The 19,937-nt window shown below is 44.9% G+C and overlaps 1 protein-coding gene across 1 annotated transcript in view; it reads right to left on the reverse strand.

Annotated features, from left to right (window-relative positions):
* Positions 1-19,937, reverse strand: part of ACSL3 (acyl-CoA synthetase long chain family member 3) — a 182,606-nt gene that overhangs the window by 111,459 nt on the left and 51,210 nt on the right. The window lies entirely within an intron of this gene.

Below are 19,937 nucleotides of genomic sequence, written 5' to 3' on the forward strand. Positions count from 1 at the left end.
CATGCAATCATCCCCAAATTATCCAAATGCCTTTACAGCTACCTCAAAAATGTACTATATATATATATATATATATATGGTATATATGGTGTATATGTATGGTATATATGGTGTATATATATGGTATATATGGTGTGTGTGTATATATGGTATATATGGTGTGTGTGTATATATATATATGGTATATATATTGTATATATGGTGTATATATATGGTATATATATGGTATATAAATATATATATATATATATATAAATCTTTGAAAACATGACAGAAATCTTATTTTTTTTACCGCCAACTGACATCATCAATTTTGGATTATTCAGAGTAACCAGGGACAACATAATAATAATTGTGATATTCATTAAGCACTTACTATGTGCCAAGCACTGTACTAAATGCTAGACACAAGATAATCAGGTCCCACACGGGGCTCACATTCTAAGAAGGAGAAAGCAGCGTGGCTCAGTGGAAAGAGCCCGGGCTTTGGAGTCAGAGGTCATGGGTTCAAATCCCAGCTCCACCACTTGTCAGCTGTGTGACTTTGGTGCAAGTCACTTCACTTCTCTGGGCCTCAGCTACCTCATCTGGAAAATGGGGATGAAGACTGTGGGCCCCCCGTGGGACAACCTGATCACCTTGTTACCCTCCCCAGAGCTTAGAACAGTGCTTTGCACATAGTAAGCGCTTAGTAAATGCTATCATTATTATTATTATTATTATTATTTTTATTATTATAAGGCACAGGTACAGAATCCCCATTCTGCAGATGACCGATCTGAAACCAGAGAAGTGAAGTGACTAGGCCTAGGTCACACAGCCGACAAACGGATTAGAACCCAGGTCCCCCAACTCCCACGCCCAGGCTCTTTCCATTAGGCCGCACTGCGTCTCACGGCACAGGTAACCCCAAAGTCACATAAAATGCACCGTGATTCCAAAGAGATTCAAGGGTCTTTTAGACTGTGAGCCCACTGTCGGGCAAGGACTGTCTCTATATGTTGCCAACTTGTACTTCCCAAGCGCTTAGTACAGTGCTCTGCACACAGTAAGCGCTCATAAATACGATTGATTGATTGATTGAGGGTTAGCCATTCTGAGTTTCCTTCAGGAAAGGCTAGGGCCAACTGGTTCTCTCCCCTACAAAAGGGCCGAGGGAAGGAGGGAGAGTGTGCCCAGCTATTCCCAAATTGAATACACACAACTATTTCAGTTATGTTAACTGGAAGTTCTGTTCTGGATCTTTCCACCTCTTCTCAAGGGAGAAAATCTGATAAGACGCATCATCAGTCTTTTGGTTGCAGGAGGGCACCAGATTAAGTCACCCATTAAGTTACCCCTTCTGTGTGCTGAACATAATGTTCTTCCACCATAACTACCTTCATTTAGGGTGCTTTGACAAGAGCACTGTTGCATTCGAGGTAGCCCTCACTTTTTAACGCCACTCGGGATTTTGCGGCAAGTTCAGAGTTGGTCCGGCCTGATACCCTGCATTATCTCCCGGACTTCTCAACCTCTGAAGTTCGCTCATTCGATCGTATTTATCGAGCGCTCACTGTGTGCAGAGCACTGTACCAAGCACTTGGAAGGGGCAATAGAGAAATGAACAGGCACATTTCCCTGCCCACAACGAGCTGACGGTCTATCTAGAGTTACAGTCTTTAACTGAATTGACTAGTAAGAATAAAAGCCAATTTCGGTAGCTGTTTGTGCTGTGTGGCATTAGATCCACGAAAGGTCTTTAGCTTGCTTAGCAAAAAGGGTCTTTGTATTGACCGGGCTGTGAAAGATAACGCATGCTTACACATAAAAAAAACAGTTCCCAATATGTTATCACAGATACATACTTTATGACTACCCAATCATGTAATTATACTGTATTTTCTCACAATTTAAAATACATTTGTTTCGATCTTAGGGCTCTTTTATTGAACACTCCACTTTCATGACAACAATTTAGAGGACTCCTGGGAGCCCTACCAACTCTGCTATATTGTACTCTCCCGAGCACTTAGTACAGAGCTCTGCAGAGGTGCTCAATAAATACCACTGATTGCTCTGGTAGATAAGAATGATTAAAGGATGCCCGAGATGATTTCTTAAAGAGAACTAAGCCCCGGAGCATACTTGAGAGGTGGCCAAACGCTATCATCAATGGCATTTATTGAGCAGAGAAGCAGCACGGCCTAGTGGATACAGCATGAGCCCGGGAGTCCGAAGGACCTGGGTTCTAATCCCACCGCCACCACTTACCTGCTGTGTGACCCTGGGCAAGTCACCTCACTTCTCTGTACCTCAGTTACCTCATCGGTAAAATGGGGATTGAGACTGTGAGCCCCACGTGGAACAGGGACTGCATCCAAGCCGATTTTCTCCTTGCCACCTCAGCGCTTAGGACGGTGCCCAGTAAGTGCTTAACAAATACCATTACTATGAAAATTATCATCATCACACATCTCCCGTTTGCAGTCGCTTCACACCTTGGCCTCGAGGCCGAGGAGACTGAATCACGAGCTCTACTACCCTAGGATCAATAATGCTATGAAGACTAACTCTGGTACTTGTTAAGTGCTTACTACATCCCAAGCACCGTACTAAGCGCTGGGGTGGATTCAGCTGTGTGACTTGGGGCAAGTCACTTCACTTCTCTGGGCCTCAGTTCCCTCATCTGTAAAATGGGGATTAAGACTGTGAGCCCCCCCCATGGGACAACCTGATCACCTTGTCCAGCTCTTAGAACAGTGCTCTGCACATAGTAAGCGCTTAATACATGCCATTAAAAAAAAAAAAAAGATTATCAGGTCCCACGTGAGGCTCACAACCTCAGCAGGAGGGAGAACAGGAACTGAATCCCCATTTCGCAGATCCGGGAATTGAGGTGAGAGGTTAAGTGACTTGCCCAAGGACACATAGCAGGTAAGTGGAAAACCAAGATTGGAACTCAGGCCTTCTGACTCTAAGTCCCGTGCTCTTTCCACTTAGGCCACACTGCTCTATATGTTGCCGACTTGTACTTCCCAAGCGCTTAGTACAGTGCTCTGCACACAGTAAGCGCTCAATAAATACCATTGAATGAATGAATGCTTTTACGGTTACCCAAAACCTGACTGGAACGCACCGAAAAAAACTGTCATTTAAACAGTTCACTGAGCCATAATCAATTGAACTCATACTGGACTTTACAGTAATAATAATAATAATATTAATGGTATTTGTTCATTCATTCATTCATTCAAATAATAATGGTATTTGTTCATTCATTCAATCGTATTTATTGAGCGCTTACTGTGTGCACAGCACTGTACTAAGCGCTTGGGAAGTACAAGTTGGCAACATATAAAGACGGTCCCTACCCAACAGTGGGCTCACGGTCTAGAAGCGCTTACTATTACTTACTTAAGAACCTTCTAGACCGTGAGCCCACTGTTGGGTAGGGACCATCTCTATGTGTTGCCAACTTGTACTTCCCAAGCGCTTAGTACATCAATCGTATTTACTGAGCGCTTACTATGTGCAGAGCACTGTACTAAGCACTTGGGAAGTACAAATTGGCAACATATAGAGACAGTCCCTACCCAACAGTGGGCTCACAGTCTAAAAACAGTCTAGTACAGTGCTCTGCACACAGTAAGCACTCAATAAATATGATTGATTAATTGATATGTGCCAAGCACTGGGGTAGATACAAGGTAATCAGGTTGTCCCCCGTGGGGCTCACGGTCTTCAACCCCATTTGACAGATGAGGGAACTGAGGCAAAGAGAAGTGAAGTGACTGGCCCAAGGTCACGGAGCAGACAGGTGGCGGATCCGGGATTAGAACCCACAACCTCTGACTCGCAAACCCGTGCTCTGGCGACTAGGCCATACTGCTTCTCTAAAACAGTAAAACAGGCATGATCAAGTGTAGGGATTCTTGCGTGTGGTGGCGGGTACGTTGGAGAGAGAAAGATTGAGGTCAGTGGAGAAGACAGAGATGCTCCCTATAGGGACCTGTGTGATGTTACTGCACAACTCAGGGATTGTCTCTATCTGTTGCTAAATTCTACTTTCCAAGCGCTTAGTACAGTCCTCTGTACATGGTAAGCGCTCAATAAATACGACAATGAACTCCTCAGTATTGGTTTCAAAGCTCTCCATCGCCTCGCCCCCTCCTACCTCACTTCCCTTCTCACCTTCTCCGCTCCTCTGAATGAATGAATCTTCCAATTATCCAAGAAGGATTTCATGGAGACGGGGCTCTTAGGACCTTTAAATGAAAGGGGATTCAAGGATGGGGATTGTCCCTGTTGCCAAACTGTACTTTCCAAGTGCTTAGTACAGTGCTCTGCATAGTGAGCGCTCAATCAATACGACTGAATGAATGAATCTTCCAATTGGCCAAGAAGGATTTCATGGAGACGGGGCTCTTAGGACCTTTAAATGAAAAGGGATTCGAGGAGAGGGATTGTCCCTGTTGCCAAACTGATCTTTCCAAGTGCTTAGTACAGTGCTCTGCATAGTGAGCGCTCAATAAATACGACTGAATGAATGAATCCTCCAATTAGCCAAGGAGGATTTCATGGAGACGGGGCTCTTAGGAGTTCTAAATGAAATGAGATTCGAAGGATGGGGATTGTCCCTGTTGCCAAATTGATCTTTCCAAGTGCTTAGTACAGTGCTCTGCATAGGGAGCGCTCAATCAATATGACTGAATGAATGAATCCTCCAATTAGCCAAGGAGGATTTCATGGAGAAGGGGCTCTTAGGACCTTTAAATGAAAAGGGATTCAAGGATGGGGATTGTCCCTGTTGCCAAACTGTACTTTCCAAGTGCTTAGTACAGTGCTCTGCATAGTGAGCGCTCAATCAATACGACTGAATGAATGAATCTTCCAATTGGCCAAGAAGGATTTCATGGACACGGGGCTCTTAGGACCTTTAAATGAAAAGGGATTCGAGGAGAGGGATTGTCCCTGTTGCCAAACTGATCTTTCCAAGTGCTTAGTACAGTGCTCTGCATAGTGAGCGCTCAATCAATACGACTGAATGAATGAATCTTCCAATTGGCCAAGAAGGATTTCATGGACACGGGGCTCTTAGGACCTTTAAATGAAAAGGGATTCGAGGAGAGGGATTGTCCCTGTTGCCAAATTGATCTTTCCAAGTGCTTAGTACAGTGCTCTGCATAGGGAGTGCTCAATCAATATGACTGAATGAATGAATCTTCCAATTAGCCAAGAAGGATTTCATGGAGACGGGGCTCTTAGGACCTTTAAATGAAAGGGGATTCGAGGAGAGGGATTGTCCCTGTTGCCAAATTGATCTTTCCAAGTGCTTAGTGCAGTGCTCTGCATAGTGAGCGCTCAATAAATACGACTGAATGAATGAATCCTCCAATTAGCCAAGAAGGATTTCATGGAGACGGGGCTCTTAGGACCTTTAAATGAAAAGGAGGAGGAAGAGTGCTGTAACCTTTCTGGAAGCCTTGGAAGTAATGATTACACCATAACAATAATAATAGTAGTAATAATAATAATTATACCAAGAGGGTCAATGAAATTTGCCTGCGAGGAATAGCTGGTATTATGAGGAGAGGTCAAAGACAGTGGCTAAAGATGTGGAGATGCAGATTGGTTTAAGGCTTGGAGGCGGAGAGTGAAAGGGCTTGAACCTGCAATAGAAAGCAACCACAAAATAGTAACGAACGAAGCGGGAGGTTTGATCGAAGTGGCTGGTGCGGACCGCACCGTTAGCAGCCCCCCCAAATAATAATAATGATGGCATTTGTTAAGTGCTTACTATGTGCAAAGCACTGTTCTAAGCGCTGGGGAGGTGACAAGGTGATCAGGTTGTCCCATGGGGGGCTCACAGTTTTAATCCCCATCTTACAGATGAGGTAACTGAGGCAAAGAAAAGTTAAGTGAGTTGTCCAAAGTCACACAGCTGACAGTTGGCGGAGCCGGAATTTGAACCCATGACCTCTGACTCCAAAGCCCGGGCTCTTTCCACTAGGCCACGCTGCCTCCCAAATGATGCCGGAGGAAGGCCGAGCTAGAAGCAGGATGTCTAATGAGGACAAAGTCACGGCAGTTAAAGCCATAGCTCTATGTACCCCGTTAGTGGAGCAAAATTATTTGCCACGTCGGTAGCAGTGTCAGCACAGGTCACATCTAAAAGCGAGTGGAAAAAATACGCAAGGGATCTCACCTCTCTCTAATCTCCGAGGCTACCACGATTTGCCCCACTAGGGAGCTGACATCAAGAGAGTTTTCTAGCAATACTTTGAACAGCTTAAAACAGTGCTCTGCACAGAGTAGAAGACCAGTGATGATGATTTTAAGTGGTGAGTGGCTTCAATCCCCACTAATGCTGTTTTTTTTGTTGTTGGTTGTGCTTTTAATGGAATTTCTTAAGGGCTAACTGTGTGCCATACTGGAGAAGAAGTGTGGCTCAGAGGAAAGAGCACGGCCTTGGGAGTCGGAGGTCATGGGTTCTAATCCCTGCTCTGCCACTTGTCGGCTGTGTGACTTTGGGCAAGTCACTTCACTTCTCTGGGCCTCAATTCCCTCATCTGGAAAATGGGGATTAAGACTGTAAGCCCCATGTGGGACAACCTGATTACCTTGTATCCCCCCAATGCTTAGAACAGTGCTTGGCACATAGTAAGTGCTTAACAAATGCTATAATTATTATTACTATTATTATAATACCAAGCGCTCGACCACCCCAGCACTCAGAACAGTGCTTTGCACATAGTAAGGACTTAATAAATGTTATCATTATTATTAGAGAAGCAGTGTGGCTCAATGGAAAGAGCCCGGGCTTTGGAGTCAGAGGTCACGGGTTCAAATCCCAGCTCTGCCAATTGTCGGCTGTGTGACTTTGGGCAATTCACTTCACTTCCCTGGGCCTCAGTTCCCTCATATGGAAAATGGGGATTAAGACTGTAATCCCCATGTGGGACAACCTGATTACCTTGTATCTCCCCAGTGCTTAGAACAGTGCTTGGCACATAGTAAGTGCTTAACAAATGCTATTATTATTATTATTATTATTATTATTATTATTATTATTATTATTATTATACCAAGCACTGGACCTCCCCAGCACTCAGAACAGTGCTTTGCACATAGTAAGCGCTTAATAAATGTTATCATTATTATTAGAGAAGCAACGTGGCTCAATGGATAGAGCCCGGGCTTTGGAGTCAGAGGTCACGGGTTCAAATCCCGGCTCTGCCAATTGTCAGCTGTGTGACTTTGGGCAAGTCACTTCACTTCTCTGGGCCTCAGTTCCCTCATCTGTAAAAGGGGGATTAAGACTGTGAGCCCCACGTGGGACAACCTGATCACCTTGTATCCCCCCAGTGCTTAGAACAGTGCTTTGCACATAGTAAGCACTTAACACCATCATCATCATCATTATTATTATTATACCAAGCGCTGGGGTAGATATAAGCTAATCAGGTTGGACACTGTCCATGTCCCATGTGGGGCTCACAACCTTAATCCCCATTTCACAGATGAGGGAACTGAGGCACAGAGAAGTGAAGTGTCTTGCCCTAGGTCACACAGCAGACATGCGGCAGAGCCAGGACTAGAAACCAGGTCCTCCGACTCCCCGTACTGCGCGCTCTCCACGAGGTCACACTGGTTCTTACCACTAAGTCTGCCCTTTGCAGATTCAGGTCAAAAAACATCCTTGTCTTTTGTGGACTCGGCTTGTCATAGCCTAGAGGTTCTATAAAGTGTAATTAGCTGAGACGGTATTTTTCCCAGAATGTATTAAAAATAAGACGACCAGACTTTGATGTGATAGTTATGGAAATGTTCCTCTTTAAAATTTAGGGGCATTAGCAATTAAAAAGTCATTTTTTTTAATGAGACTTCTAAGTATATACTGTAGCACATGGACATTTGTGTTTAAAGACAGCACCATTTTCTACAAAATCTCATCATCTCTGCATGCAAATAAATCAAATACGGCATCAACCATAATTGCGACTTTTATATAAAATGTATGTCTAATTCTCTTCTAGTAGTAACCGTAAGAGCAAAGCTTTGTATGCCAAACACCTACACCCATAAAAATAGCCCTTGCGGTTATTCCTCCACCCTCTTTCCTCCCATGTCTACTTTATTCTTAATCTCTTCCCACTCGGTCCTGGATTCGATTTGACTTCCTGCCTCTTCCATCCACTCTTATCCGTGGGCCAAATCTGGCTGTAAATGCAGAGGGTTTTATTCCCTCCCACCCACCCTTTCCAATTTCACTGTATCCACCCTCTTTTATGTGCTCCTTTCTCCTTTTTATTCGTACGAACACCACCACAGCCTAACAGAAAACATTTGAAATGCCATGACAGCCCAAGTATAGATCATCATTCTGTCACCAGACAACCTGAAGGTCACCTATTCTACTACTCTATCTTTTCCCCTATCCCGAATCTATTCTACTGTCTCCCCTGTTGACTGTAAGCTCTTTGTGGGCAAGGATGACACCTACCAACTCTGTTGTAGAGTATCTTCCCAAACTCTTAGTACAGTGCTCTGCGCACAGTGAGTGCCTATTGGGATGGTACACATCCCAGTGCTCAGAAATGTGCCTGACATTCCTATTTCCTTTTAGGAACCCATTACGGACCGGTTGTTATCCAAATACTTCTTGTCTCTACTGATAGGACGGTAGATAGATGGAGCCCTTTTTTCATGTGAGGCATGTTTCTTTTCCATTCGTTATTGGGGGCTGAAGGGCAAGGTTTATAATAATAATAACGACGATGATGATGGCATTTGTTAAGCGCTTACTACGTGCCAAGCACCGTCCTAAGCGCTGGGGGAGATACAAGGTAATCAGGTTGTCCCACGTGGGGCTCACAGTCCCCATTTTACAGATGAGGTCACTGAGGCACAGAGAAGTGAAGTGACTTGCCCAAATTCACATAGCCGACAAGTGACGGAGCCAGGAATAGAACCCACTTCCTCTGACTCCGAAGGCCAAGCTCTTTCCACTAAGCCAATCTGAATGAATGAACAAATGGACACGTGAAGTCATAAACAAATGACTACTCTGATCTAAACCACAGGCCTACAGATGGGAGCTTTTGAGTTATGTGCCCAGCCTGGCTCCTGATTCACCAAATGTCTCTCAGGAAATGATTTAAACTGCATATGCCATAGTTTCCTCCTACAGGGAACCAGCTCAGTGGAAAGAGCACGGGCTTGCGAGTCAGAAGAGTCAGACCAGGTGCTTGGTTCAGTGCTCTGCACACAATAAACGCTCAATAAATACCAGCGATTGACAGTAAGGATTCATGGGTGTCACTAAACAGACAAACAGGTGTTTTATTTTAATAAACTAGCATGGAAAGCCGCATTAATACTTCTAAAAGTTTAGTATTGACATTAAGTCTTTACAGAAAAGACTGCTTTTTTGTCTAACAGTGTTAACTAGAAAGAATTTCAAAAATACTTAAACGAATCTACATCTCTGCCCCTTTCTTTTCGGTCCATCAAGTTTTGACTGAGCAGAAGCAATTCAGTTACAGATGCGGGATCTTGTTAAATTTCTTAGTGATATATAAGTCTAAGAAGGGCTGTGGGTGGATAATTAGTATTTTTTAGTTGTCTGGGGAGGCAGTGGGGCTCAGTGGAAAGAGCACGGGCTTTGGAATCAGAGGTCAGCGGTTCAAATCCCAGCTCTGCCACTTGTCAGCTGTGTGACTTTGGGCAAGTCACTTCACTTCTCTGTGCCACAGTTCCCTAATCTGTAAAATGGGGATTTAGACTGTGAGCCCCACGTGGGACAACCTGATCACCTTGTAAACTCCACAGCGCTTATAACAGTACTTTGCACACAGTAAGCGCTTAATAAATGCCATCGTTATTATTATTATTACTGGAAGGGTATCGTATCGATTCTAAACAAAAGCCCGAGTGTGAGCCGGATGATATCTGTCTAAATTGCCAGGTTTTTAAAGCAAAGATGCTTTCTATGCAATGCAGACCATCCACTTTTTTAAAAAAAAAACAGAATATCACAACTTAACTCCCGTGAGCCACCTTCGGTCATGTTAACAAGCCGGCTGCAGAATAGTTCCAAATGCATTATTTCTTTCAAGAAATTAAAATCGATGCTCAGAAAACTTCACCATTTTTGCAGGTGCCCTTCCTAGAGGGGTTTTGTTGCGCATGAAGCATATCTCCTGCGGTAGGAAAATGGTGGAATGGTTCTTCTTTACTTCAAAAGGGAGGGTTGAGAGGGAACCTTCGTAGCTTGATAGCTACGAAAAAAAGCTGTCAAAAGAGTGATACAATGGGAAAAACCCGAGAGCTAAAACATGACTTAATAATGTGTGTGCATTTTTTTTTAATAAAATAGTAATTTGGGAGCCAGTGAGACTTTTTTTTTCCATTTTAACAAGCCAAGCTTGGGTGGAAAACAGGATAGGAAACGGTTGCCCAGGAAAGAGAAAACTAAGGGCAAAAATTAATAATGAAGTTTGGGGGCACGGTGGATATTCTGTCCAAGAAAAGACTGGGAGGAAATAAAAAGGCAAGAATGTCTGCTTTCAGACTGCCAAGAGGTCAGACTTTGGGATGCTGCGGACCAAGAAGTTGGGTGACCCAAACATGGAGTTTAGCATGATGCTTTTAAAACCAAGAATTATGAACTACAGTTAAATCTGCCCTGGCACCCGGGTTTTATGGAAAAGCAGAACTGTAGAATTGTTTAGGAGTAGGTGGGAAGACGGACATGGGGTTTTGGAAAAGGCAGTGGGGAAATTATGCAGAAATAACATAAAACTGTATAACGTGGGATGCTGTAATATACTTTTGTTGTTGTGAAAGGGTTTTTATTACAGGGGCCATGTTTCTAAAAGCTCCATCCCTGGCCCATAACTTTTATTCTTCATTGTCCTTGTCTTTTATAATGTTTTTGTGTTTTCACTGTTTCATCCATCTTTTATGTGTCTGTCACCCGTTTCCTCTTCCTTCTCCACTTGGGGGGCCAGGGATTGCGTCTAAATTCTTTTCTACGTACTTTTTCCCCAGTGCTTAATACGGTGCTTGCACAGAGTAGGAGCTTAATGCTATCCGCGAATGAGGGGCGCCTCGCCAAGAGTCCCGTTCCCGGGGACTGTGCTGGACACACGCAGTGACCTCCTCTGTCAAATGGGCATGAAGACTGTGGGCCCCACGTGGGACAACCTGATGGCCTCCTTGTATCTACCCCAGTGCTTGGCATGTGATAAGTGCTTAACAAATATTATTATTATTATTATATCATTATAATAATAATAGTGATAATAATAATAATAATAAACAGACACATCGTGGTACAGCATTTCCCATCTTAGGCCCCAGACTGAGCCCCCCTTTGCCTCTGCTCCTCCTCCCCATCGCCCCGACTCCCTCCCTCTGCTCTACCCCCCGACCACGGCCCTTGTGTCTATCTGTACATATTTATAATTATAATTCGATTAATTTTTATTAATGATGTGACTATATCTATTTAGAATGACGCTACTGATGCCTGTTTACTCGTTTTGCTGTCTGTCTCCCCCCTTCTAAACTGTGAGCCCACTGTGGGCAGGGCCGTTCTCTGTCGCTGAATTGTCCTTCCCAAGCATTTAGTACAGTGCTCTGCACGCAGTAAGCGCTCAATAAATACGATAGAATGAATGAATGAATACTACTGGATGATTTTTTTCAAAGCAATGAAAAATGCCATTGTAAATGGACCTACACCTTGCAGGGTGAGGAAAAAAATGGGAAGTTAAGAGGGGAAGGGAAAGTCCAAAGGGATTTAAGGAGGAGAGGAAAAGAAGAGAAGCACCAGGGCCTAAAGCATGGGCTTGGGAGTGATCTGTGTTCTGATCAGGGCTCCGCTACTTGTCTGCTGTGTGACCTTGGACGAGTCACCTAACTTCTCTGAGCCTTGGTCCCCTCATCTGTACAATGAGAATTAATAATAATAATAATAATGGCATTTATTAAGCGCTTACTATGTGCAAAGCACTGTTCTAAGCGCTGTGGAGGTTACAAGGTGATCAGGTTGTCCCACAGGAGCTCACAGTCTTCATCCCCATTTTACAGATGAGGTAACATCATCATCAATCGTATTTATTGAGCGCTTACTGTGTGCAGAGCACTGTACTAAGCGCTTGGGAAGTACAAGTTGGCAACATATAGAGACAGTCCCTACCCAACAGTGGGCTCACAGTCTAAAAGGGGGGACAGAGAACAAAACCAAACATACTAACAAAATAAAATAAATAGAATAGATATGTACAAGTAAAATAGAGTAATAAATATATACAAACATATATACATATATACAGGTGCTGACTTGCCCAAGGTCACACAGCAGACATGTGGTGGAGTCGGGATTTGAACCCATGACCTCTGACTCCAAAGCCCAGGCTCTTTCCACTGAGCCACACTGCTCCTGAGCACTTCAGGCAAGCAGATAGACATGGATTATTCCCTTCTTTCTTCCGTCCATTCTCTCCATCATCAGCAATCCCGACAGCTCCACGAATTCCTCTTCCGGTAGCATACAGTGAATGCCAGGCAAGTTTTCACCTTAATGGAATAGTTTTAATTTTGGCTCTACTGTTTAATAAAACCAGGTTAATAAAACCTATGGCTGCAAGCCCTACAACACACATGTTCAATCAATCAGTGGCATCTACCGAGTGTTTACTAAGTACAGAGCACTGTACCGGGTGCTACGGGGTAGTATAATACAGTACAATTGGTAGGCACCTTCCCTGCCCTCGGGGAGCTTCCATTAAGACTCCAAATATCTGTCAAGAAGGCCATTTTTTCAATGAATGGCAAGAGGCCGCCTTCTGCAGATTTCCCTAACGATGAGGGAAAATGCATCGCAAATGGCGTTCGGTGGAAGCCAATGGCGTGAACGCCACGCGCTCCCAAACTGGGAATCGATTCTCTGAATACAATCAGATGATGACCAATGATTCCAAAATCCCATGCGGCCCAGTGGATACAGCCCGGGCCTGGGAGTTGGAGGAACCTGGGTCCTATTCCCAGCTCTGCCCCCTGTCTGCTGTGTGACCTTGGGCAAATCACTTCACTTCTCTGGGCCTCAGTTACCGCGCCGCTAAAATGGGGATCGAGACCGTGCACTCCACGTGGGACAGCGACTGTGCCCAAACCAATTCATTCATTAATTCAATCAATAGTATTTATTGAGCGCTTACTGTGTGCAGAGCACTGTACTAAGCGCTTGGGAAGTACAAGCTGGCAACATATAGAGACGGTCTCTACCCAACAGTGGGCTCACAGTCTAGAAGCTTGTATCTACCCCAGAGCTTACCACAACGCCTGGCTCTTAGTAAGTGCTTAACAAAAAAAAAATCACAAAACAAAAACTATAAAACAAACCCACACCTTCAAACCCAACCCAGCACTTACAGCATCCAAATGGTACAGATAAAGTGATCAAAATATGAGGATGTGATTAAAGGACTCCAATCTCTCTCTCCAGAAAGCCAAGGAATAACCAAGGTCAAAAGACAGATGATAATAATAATAATTGTGGTTTTTGTTGAGGGTTTACTACGTGCCACTGAGGTGGACACCAACTTATACTTCCCAAGCGCTTAGTGCAGTGCTCTGCACACAGCAAGCGCTCAATAAATATGACTGAATGAATGAATAAATCGGGTTGGACACAGTCCCTGCCCCATGTGGGGCTCACAGTCTTAATCTCCCTTTTACAGATGAGGTGGCTGAGGGACAGAAGTGAAGTGACTTGTCCAAGGCCATACGGCAGACAAGTGGCACAGGCAGACCAGGACTGTGGTCTACTCACTAAGCCATGCTCATACAATGGAATAATAATGATAATAATAATAATGATGGCATTTATTAAGCACTTACTATGCGCAAAGCACTGTTCTAAGCGCTGGAGAGGTTACAAGGTGATCAGGTTGTCCCACTGGGGGCTCACAGTCTTAATCCCCATTTTCCAGATGAGGTAACTGAGGCCCAGAGAAGTGAAGTGACTTGCCCAAAGTCACACAGCTGACAATTGGCGGAGCCAGGATTTGAACCCATGACCTCCGACTCCAAAGCCCGTGTACTTTCCACTGAGCCACGCTGCTTCTCATAAGGATAAAGATGAGTAAGAGCCTAGAGAGGCTGACACCTGGAATTGAGTATAGAAACGAGTTGGCAGAAAACTGATTTATTTATTTGTCTTCATGTAGATTTCGCCTCAAAGACATGGACTCCCAAACCCTGTGACCCTTGACCTGATTAACCGCTCTTTCACCAATAAAGCCGGGTTATTCAATCCGCTTTATTCAATTTATTCTATGAATCCATGCCTCAAGAGATAACAGAGGATACAATTCTGATCCCTGTAAATGTGTTCTACCTCAACAAGAACTACGTTGAGTGTCAGAGGAGCTCCTGCCGATTGATTAATAATAATAATAACGGCATTTGTTAAGCGCTTACTATGTGCAAAGCACTGTACTAAGCGCTGATAGAAGTCATCTTTCCTTTCTGCACATTAGCCTAGCAAAGAACCAGGATTACCCACCATTCTACTCAATCAACCAATTATGTTTCATTCCATCGCATTTACTGAGCGCTTACTGTGGGCAGAGCACTGTACTAAGTGGGAGAGTACAATACAATATTCATTCATTCAATCATATCTATTGAGCGCTTACCGTGAGCAGAGCACTGTACTAAGCACTTGCGAGAGTACAACATTCATTCATTCAATCGTATTTATTGAACGCTTACTGTGTGCAGAGCACTGTACTAAGCGCTTGGGAAGTACAAGTCGGCAACATATAGAGACGGTCCCTACCCGACAGTGGGCTCACAGTCTAGAAGGGGGAGACGAAACAAAACATGTAGACAGTTGTCAAAACCATCAGAATAAATAGAATTATAGCTATATGCACATCATTACTTATATGCACATCATTATATTATATATAATATACACATACATATACACACACACATACACATATACACATGATTATATGCACATCATATTACTTATATGCACATCATTACTTATATGATCATCACATCATTTTTACTGACAGAAAATGTGTCAAATACCCAAATCATCACTCTGCACACTTTAAGCGCTGAATGGAGAAGCAGCGTGGCTCAGTGGAAAGAGCCCGGGCTTTGTAGTCAGAGATCATGGGTTCAAATCCCAGCTCCGCCAACTGTCAGCTGTGTGACTTTGGGCAAGTCACTTCACTTCTCTGTGCCTCAGTTACCTCATCTGGAAACATCCAAGGTATGTGTGTAGAGAACTGAACTAAGTTGCTCGGGGAAGACACCAAAAGCAAACAACCCAAATGGACCTGGGCTCTAAGCCAGGCTCCACCACATGTCAGCTGTGTGACTCTGGGCCACTCAACTTCTCTGTGCCTCAGTTACCTCATCTGTAAAATGGGGTTAAGACAGTGAGCGCCATGCGGGACATGAACTGTATCCAATCTGATTAGCTCGTATCCGATCTTAGAAAAGTACACGGCAGAACATAAGCGCTTAATAGATACCATTAAAAAAAAAAAGTGAAGGACATTGCTCCTGCCCTTCAGGGGCTTATAATATGTATGTTGGGAACTGTATGCTCCGCACACAGTAAGTAGTTAATAAATACGACTGGATGAATGAAGGACAAGTTGGCAGCCCTAAGCCCAACCCACTGCCCTTCCCCAAAATTCCGACTCCTGTGACCACACGGGCAATCCCCCGCCCGCCCCCGTTTCTGGTGGGAACCACTTCTCCTTTCCCCTCCACCACCGTCCCTTTCCACTCCACTGCGGGCAAACTTGCCTTCATCCTGAACTGGCGCATGCCCCCTCCTCGCTGTCACTGAGACCAGTCCACGCCTCAGGATGCCACGTCTCCCAGATAATAGTGGCCCCCATTAGGAATGGAAAAGGGAGGGTTTGGCCTACTCCTCCCTCCCTCCCCGTTTCTGGACAACCGTGACCCCTTCCTCATTCCCACGGACCACATTCTCCTGACTAGCCTAAACCGTATGGAAGACAGTGGCCTCCTTCCTGCTTCTCCCCTGGCTAGGAGGGTGCAGTGTGGAGCTCTGCTAGATCAGGACTAGAGAGCTCGGTACAGTGCCCTGCACATAGTAAGCGCTCCATCAATACCACTGATCCATTGAGAGCCTGTCGACAGGCCAACAACGGCTAACCTAAGATACAGGAGAGAGGCCTGAGGCTGGCCAGGCCTAGGGATTGGCTAACCAAGTAATGAAACGTGACTGAGAGAGAGATTGGTATTTATCGAGGGATTACTGGGTGCAGAGCATTGTACTGCCCAAGTGCTTAGTCCAGTGCTCTGCACCCAGTAAGCGCTCAATAAATACAACTGAATGAATGAATGAATGAACAGAGATGGTAGACACGTTCCCTGTCCCAAAGGAGCTTACAATCTAGAGGGGAAGCTTACAGTCTAGAGGACTGTATCCACCTGTGATGAAATCATTCATTCATTCAATCGTATTTATTGAGCGCTTACTGTGTGCAGAGCACTGTACTAAGAGCTTGGGAAGTACAAGTTGGCAACATATAGAGACGGTCCCTAACCCAACAGCGGGCTCACAGTCTAGAAGGGGACGACAGACAACAAAACAAAACATATTAACAAAATAGAATAAACATGTACAAGGAAAATAGAGTAATAAATATGTACAAGCATATATACATATATATGTGTGTGTATATATATATATATATATATATATATCATATATATCATGGATTTGAACCCACAACCTATATATATATATATATATACACATACATACATATATATACATATACACATATATGTATGTATATATATATATACATATATATATATATATACAGGTGCTGTGGGGAGGGGAAGGAGGTAGGCGGGGGGGATGGGGAGGGGGAGAGGAATGGGGGGGCTCAGTTTGGGAAGACCTCCTGCAGGAGGTGAGCTCTCAGTACGGCTTTGAAGGGAGGAAGAGAGCCAGCTTGGCAGCTGTGCGGAGGGAGGGAATTCCAGGCCGGGGGAGGACGTGGGCCGGGATCGACGGTGGGACAGGCGAGAACGAGGCCCGGTGAGGAGATTAGTGACCGAGGAGCAGGGGGTGCAGGTTGGGCTGGAGAAGGAGAGAAGGGAGGTGAGGTAGGAGGGGGCGAGGTGATGGATGGACAGCCTTGAAGCCGAGGGTGAGGAGTTTTCGCCTGATGCGTAGGTTGATTGGTAGCCACTGGTGATTTTTGAGGAGGAGAGTAACATGCCCAGAGCGTTTCTGCACAAAGACAATCCGGGCAGCGGCGTAAAGTATAGATTGAAGTGGGGAGAGACAGGAGGATGGGAGATCAGAGGAGGCTGATGCAGTACTCCATGCACATGAAGTAGCCGCAAGAGATGAAATAATTACCAGAAATTCTGGTAGCTCGCCCCAGTACCCTCAATCCTTTCATTCCTCCCAGATCTCCCACTACAAACCATCCTGCCACATATTAATGCCAACCTCTCCGTACCTCCATTTTATCTACCTCGCCGCCAACCCCCTGCCCACAGCCGTTTCCCTCTGGCCTGGAACTCCCTCCCTCTTCATATGATAATGATGGCATGTGTTAAGCGCTTACTATGTGCAAAGCACTGTTCTAAGCACTGGGGAGGTTACAAAGTGATCAGGGTGTCCCACGGGGGGCTCACAGTCTTCATCCCCATTTTACAGATGAGGGAACTGAGGCTCAGAGAAGTTAAGTAACTTGCCCAAAGTTACACGGCTGACAAGTGGCAGAAGTGGCATTTGAACCCAGGACCTCTGACTCCAAAGCCCAGGCTCTTTCCACTGAGCCACGCTGCTTTTCTGTCTGTCAATGTCTGTCTCCCTCTGTAGACTCCAAGCTCCTTGTGGGCAGCGACCATGTCTGCCAATCTACTACTGATAATAGTACTGTTCATTTCCAAGCGCTTGGTACAATGCTCTGCACACTTTAAGCGCTGAATGGAGAAGCAGCGTGGCTCAGTGGAAACAGCCCGGGCTTTGGAGTCAGAAGTCATGGGTTCAAATCCCAGCTCCGCCAATTGTCAGCTGTGTGACTTTGGGCAAGTCACTTCACTTCTCTGGGCCTCAGTTACCTCATCTGGAAAATGGGGATTGAGACTGTGAGCCCCCGTAGGACAACTTGATCGCCTTGTAACCTCCCCAGGGCTTAGAACAGTATTTTGCACATAGTAAGCGCTTAATATTTGTGCATATAGCTTTAATTCTATTTGTTCTGATGATTTTGACACCTGTCTTCATGTTTTGTTTTGTTGTCTGTCGCCCCCTTCTAGACTGTAAGCCCGTTGTTGAGTAGGGACCGTCTCTATATGTTGCCGACTTGTACTTCCCAAGCGCTTAGTCCAGTGCTCTGCACACAGTAAGCGCTCAATAAATAGACAATGAATGAATGAGCCAATTAGGGATTGGCTGATTGAATGACAAGATGTGGACCCAGTTGACAAAGAGAGGGAAAAGGTCTTTCCTACCAGGAATTCTTCACAATGAGGACTTTGGGACAAGCTGGAATAACGGGTACAATATCGCGTGATAAAGTTGTACTGCCCTAAAACCGCCCGTAGCCTCTCGGTCGATGTGAACCAAGTGTGACTGGGGTGATCGGTATCTCATTATTTCTTCTAGACTGTGAGCCCACTGTCGGGTAGGGACTGTCTCTATATGTTGCCAGCTTGTACTTCCCAAGCGCTTACTACAGTGCTCTACACACAGTAAGTACTCAATAAATACGATTGATTATTTGATGGGCTAATGAACGGGAAAACTGCAATACGGTCATTTCTTGACATTACTGCCACTTTCAGAAAGTGAAGCGGTTCAAGAGATGAGATAGTCAAAATAAGAGGGACGGCATCAAAGAAAACTTACGTAGCTCCTTGCAAATATATCCAGGCCTCGCTCTGTTTAGCTTAATGGAGGTAGAGAGCTTCCCCAAGCGCTTAGTAGTCATAATTGTTGTTTTAAGCACTCGCTATGTGCCAAGCACTGTCCTGGGGTAGGCACAAGATAATTGGGTCCCACCTGCGGCCAGCAATCAAAGTAGGAGGGAGAACGGGTACTGAATCCCTATTTTGCAGATGGGGGAACTGAGGTCCAGAGAAGCGAAATAACTTGCCCAAGGTCACACAGCAGACAAATGGCAGATCCAAGAGTAGAACCCAGGTTTTCCAACTCCCAGGCCCGTGCTCTTTCCACTCGGCCGGGATGCTTCCCCGAGAGCGCTCTGCACACAGTAAGCGCTGATAAGTACCGCTGATTGACTGGACTATATAAATATATAATGTCTTCTCCAACCCGATTCCCTCGATCCTCCAAAGAAGAGGGAATAGGGGAAGAAAGGTACTGGCTGAACGCATCCACAATGGCCAGAGAGAAAGGAACTTCCCAAAGAATATTAACTGCTCAAAGCAGACAGTGATGAAAGTGAAACTGAGTGGACCTGATGGGCCGGGGAGATGATGTGCATATAGCTATCATTCTATTTGTTCTGACGATTCTGACCCCTGTCTACATGTTTTGTTTTGTTGTCCGTCTCCCCCTTCTAGACTGTGAGCCCGTTGTTGGGTAGGGACCGTCTCTATACATTGCCGACTTGGATTTCCCAAGCGCTTAGTACAGTGCTCTGCACACAGTAAGCTCTCAATAAACACCATTGAATGAATGAATGAATGAAAGGACACAGATGAAAAATGGTCAAAGTTAAGAATGGGATCTGCTTGTGAGAGATTGAAGGGACAGGAACGGAGTTCTTTTGACAGCATAAAGCTGGGGAAACAATTAAGGCTTAATATAGATGGGAGTTACCGAAATGTTCCATCAGATTTGAAGGCAGGAGATAGTGATCCTTTCTCTCTCTACTACAATCCGGCACGTTCAC

Source organism: Tachyglossus aculeatus, chromosome 7, assembly GCF_015852505.1.
Source record: "Tachyglossus aculeatus isolate mTacAcu1 chromosome 7, mTacAcu1.pri, whole genome shotgun sequence".
Lineage (NCBI taxonomy): Eukaryota > Metazoa > Chordata > Mammalia > Monotremata > Tachyglossidae > Tachyglossus > Tachyglossus aculeatus.